Source organism: Pinus tabuliformis, chromosome 1_1 (assembly GCF_031772625.1).
Source record: "Pinus tabuliformis cultivar Carrire ecotype Pingquan chromosome 1_1, CPIR1, whole genome shotgun sequence".
NCBI lineage: Eukaryota > Viridiplantae > Streptophyta > Pinopsida > Pinales > Pinaceae > Pinus > Pinus tabuliformis.
The window spans coordinates 487,337,859-487,342,887 of record NC_142297.1 but is presented as its reverse complement, the minus strand read 5'-3'; positions in this window follow the sequence as shown (position 1 = coordinate 487,342,887).

Below are 5,029 nucleotides of genomic sequence, written 5' to 3'. Positions count from 1 at the left end.
AGTTTTTTTAATTTTTTATAATTTTTGCATAAGCTTGGTTTGAAGGAATTCAAAGGGCATAGTAAAGCATTATTATCGGTAACTGATGCCCCGAGGAAAGAAAATGCAAACACCTAGTAAGGAACCTGAAAGCTCTAGCATGACTCATGAAGAAGAGGAAGAAATGCTACATGATATATCAAAATTACAAGAACAAGTGCAACAAATGTCACGCTCACAAAAGCTAACAGATGCTAAGATAAATGGCGTGGAATCTAAGATAATGGGAATGGAAGCTAAGATGGATGATCTGAAGACATATTTGAGGACAGATTTGAAGACAGACATGGCAGATTTGAAGACAGATTTGACAAATTTTCTATAAGAAATACTTACTAATGGTGAAAAGGTTGTAAAGGAAACTCATGATGTGAACAAAAGAAATGTTAATCATGATTCCATAGACTCTAATGTTGGATCGAAGACCCACCATATTCCAAAAATCGATATGAGGAAGTTTGATGGCAAGGATCCCGCCACATGGATATTACAGATGGAACAGTTCTTCGATCTCAATAATGTGAAAAACACACAAAAGGTACGTATGGCAACTTTATATTTGGAACCAAATCAGTTTGTATGGTATCAATGGCTTTGCTCTCGTAAAATATTTATCACTTGGGCAATTTTTACGGAAGAATTGATAGCACATTATGAGGATACAAAAAGCAACACTTTTTTTAGCCAATTGATAAGTCCCAAACAAAAGGGTTCAATAATGGAGCACATTGAGGAGTTCCAAAAATTGAACATAAGGGTAAAAGATATTCCAGAGCAGCATAGGATTGATGTGTTCATAGGGTCTTTAAAGGATTATATCCAACATGATGTTCGACTTTGGGAACCTGATTCATTAGAGAAGGCATTCATGTTAGCAAGAAAAATGGAAAGCAAAATTATGGCAACCAGGAAGCATACCACTCACAACTATAAAGATGGAAGTGTAGTTGCCCCTAGTCTTCCACAACCTATAAGGTTGACACCACAAAAATTGGAAGAAAAAAGAGCAAAAGGGCTTTGTTATAGTTGTGATAGCAAATACACTAAAGGTCATAAGTGTGCTGAGAAGAAATTATTCTACATAGATTGTGAAGAGGAAGAAGAAAAGGAGCAAGAATGGTCAAAAGAACAGGATATGCTCCAGGAACAAAGCATAGATGAAGAACAAATAAATCCGACCATATCTTGTAATGCATTGGTGGGAATTACCACTCCTCAAACCATCAAGATAGAAGGACAAATCAAGAAGAAAAAGGTGATAGTGTTGATTGATTCAGGAAGCACCCACAATTTTATTCATTGTAGGGTAGCAAAAGAATTGAATTGCTTCCTATATCCAGCACCAGAGTGTCAAGTGATGATTGCAAATGGAGGAACAATAAATTACTCTGGAAAGTGCCATAATATCAAGCTATCCATGGGAGAATATGTATTGACTAGCCCAATGCTTTCCATTCCAATGGGAGGTGCTGATGTTGTACTAGGAGTCCAATGGCTACAATCCTTGGGTACAATAGCTTTTAATTTTCAAGAAATTTTCATCAAATTTTCTACGGAAGGAAAGGAAGTTGAAATAAGGGGTATTGCAGGGAAACTAGGAAAGATAATCAGCTCTAATGGTATGACAAAGCTTCTAAAAAAGGAGCAAAGGGGTGTAATTGCACAATTATGTTCGCTAGATGTTTCCACATTAGAATCATCTATTTCTCCAGATCTCCAAAAAGTCCTAGACAATCATTCCAAGGTATTTGAGACTCCCAAAGGTCTCCCACCTATGCGTGATCATGATCATGCTATTCATCTGATTCCAGGAAGTGTTCCTCCAAACATCAGGCCGTACAGATATCCCTATGTCCAAAAAAGTGAAATTGAACGTATGGTTGCAGAAATGCTAGAGGCTGGTATAATTCAACTAAGTCAAAGTTTTTTCTCTGCTCCAGTAGTATTGGTGCACAAGAAGGATGGATCATGGCACATGTGTCTGGATTATAGGGAGCTCAACAAGCTCACTATTAAAGATAAGTTCCCCATTCCTGTCATTGATGAATTACTGGATGAATTGCATGGATCAATTTACTTCACCAAGTTGGATCTTCGTTCAGGATATCATCAAATCAGAATGAAGATTGAAGACATTCCGAAAACGGCATTTAGAACTCATGAGGGTCATTATGAATTTTTGGTCATGCCTTTTGGCCTTACCAATGCACCTTCAACATTTCAAGGTTTGATGAATTCAATTTTCAAACCATTCCTTAGAAAATTTGTGTTAGTATTTTTTGATGATATACTTATCTACAGCAAGTCTTGGAAGGATCATGTTGAACATGTTGACAGGGTGCTACAACTATTGGAGGAGAAACAATTATATGCCAAAAGATCCAAATGTTTCTTTGGAGTCCAGGAGGTGGAATATTTGGGTCATATTGTATCTCATGAAGGAGTTAAGGTAGACCCTACCAAAATTAAAGCCATTAAGGAATGGAAAATCCCCACATCCATAAAGCATCTGCATGGATTTCTTGGGTTGACAGGGTATTATCGCAAGTTTGTTAAGAATTATGGGAGAATAGCAGCACCTCTAACAACATTATTGAAGAAAGATGCATTTTCATGGACTCCGGAAGCAACAAAGGCCTTTGAACATCTTAAAGAGGCAATGTGCCAAGCACCGGTCTTAGCTACACCGGACTTCACAAAAACCTTTATTGTGGAATGTGATGCTTCAGGAAATGGAATTGGTGTTGTTCTAATGCAAGATGAAAGACCCATTGCTTTTGAAAGTCGTCCAATCAAGGGAAAGTTTCTAAGCAAAGCTATTTATGAGAAGGAAATGTTGGCAATACTCCATGCACTTAAGAAATGGCGACCCTACCTAATGGGAAGACACTTCAAGGTAAAAACGGATCATGATAGCCTTAAATACTTTTTAGAACAAAGATTATCCTCTGAAGAGCAACAAAAGTGGGTCACAAAGATGTTGGGTTATGACTTTGAAATCATCTACAAAAAAGGGAAGCAAAATGTGGTGGCAGATGCACTCTCAAGGAAGGATGAGGATGTGGAAGCATTGTTGTGCGCTATTTCTATCATCCAACCAGATTGGATAAATGAAGCAAGGGAGGAATGGAAGAATGACGAAGAAGTGTGGGCACTTATTCGAAAGCTAAACCAAGATTCTAGTACGTCTGATACATTTAGCTGGAAAAATGATTCGTTATGGTACAAAGATCGCTTATACCTCTGTAAGAATTCCCAACTAAAACAAAAGATTCTTATGGAATTGCACACTTCTCCCTTAGGAGGGCACTCAGGATTTTTAAAAACTTACCACAGGGTTAAGAAGGAATTTTTTTGGGATGGCCTTAAATCAGATATTCAAAAGTTTGTGGCAGAATGTTTGGTTTGCCAACAAAATAAAGTTGAAACAATTAAGACACCGGGTCTATTACAACCTTTATCCATTCCAAGCCAACGTTGGGAGGAGGTATCAATGGATTTTATCACAGGTTTACCCAAGTCTGAGGGAAAGAGTGTCATCATGGTGGTAGTTGACAGACTTACCAAGTATGCACACTTTTGTGCATTATCACATCCACTTAAAGCCAGTATAGTTTCTACTGCATTTATGGAAACAATTCAAAAGCTACATGGAAACCCAAAGATTATTGTAAGTGACAGAGATCCCATTTTCACTGGAAATTTTTGGACAGAATTATTTTCTTGTCTTGGTACTCAGTTAGCTCATAGCTCATCTTATCATCCTCAATCTGATGGGCAAACTGAGATAGTAAACAAATGTTTGGAAGGATATCTTTGTTGCTTTGTATCTGATAAACAGACACAATGGGTCAAATGGTTGCCTCTGGCTGAATGGTGGTATAACACTTCCTTTCATACAGCAACAAAAATGACCCCATTTATGGCACTTTATGGGTATCAACCACCATCCATCACATCATATTTAAGAGAAAATTCTAAGGTTCAGGCAGTGGAACATCACATCGAACATCAACAACAAGTCCTCCAACTCTTAAAGGATAACCTCGTGTTGGCACAGAATAGAATGAAACAACAGGCAAATCAACATCACAGTGAAAGAAGTTTTGATGTAGGTGATTGGGTATTCCTACGGCTACAACCATATAAGCAAATGTCCCTCAAGCAAGCTAAGAAGGATAATAAATTATCACCAAAGTATTATGGTCCGTACAAGGTGTTGCAAAAGATTGGTACTATGGCATACAAATTGGAGCTTCCTGCAGCTTCTCGATTGCACCCAGTTTTCCATGTTTCATGCTTAAATAAGGTTATAGGCGACAAGCTCCCAATTCAAACAATATTGCCAGAACTTGACGAGGAAGGAAAGATTATATTGGAACCAGAAGCAGTTATAGAAACAAGAACTCCACAGCTACGAAATCAATCAATTTTAGAGTACCTTATCAAGTGGAAGAACTTATCCGCTGAAGATTCCACATAGGAGGATGAGAATTTTATGCAGAAGTATCCAGAACTACTCAAGCGTTGATGACAACACTTTTTTGAAGGAGAGGGGCATGTTGGGTCCCTATAATACTAGTGATTACCCCATTACTATTGTAGGTATACCCCTTATTTATATTTTTGTGCCCCCATTGCCCCCATATTGTTATTAATGTGCCCATAGAATCCCTCTATTGTTATTTTTGTGGCTTTATATTATTATTGTTAGGTCGGCTGGATTATATTGTGACTCCTTAGACTCCTATATATAGAAAGGAGGTTTTGTCATTTGAATCATCCAAGAATTGTTCATTTATGTAATGTAAAGGAGGTTGCCCCCTCGAAGAGGCTAAATTCTAAGGCGTTGATCTATCTTTTCTATCTTTTCTTGAGCTGGTTTCATAACATAAGGATGTAACCATTTCCTTCATTGATACAGATACCACTCATGTTAAATTAAAAAAAAAAAAAGGAGAGATAATTTGAAGATGTGAGAGATGGAAGT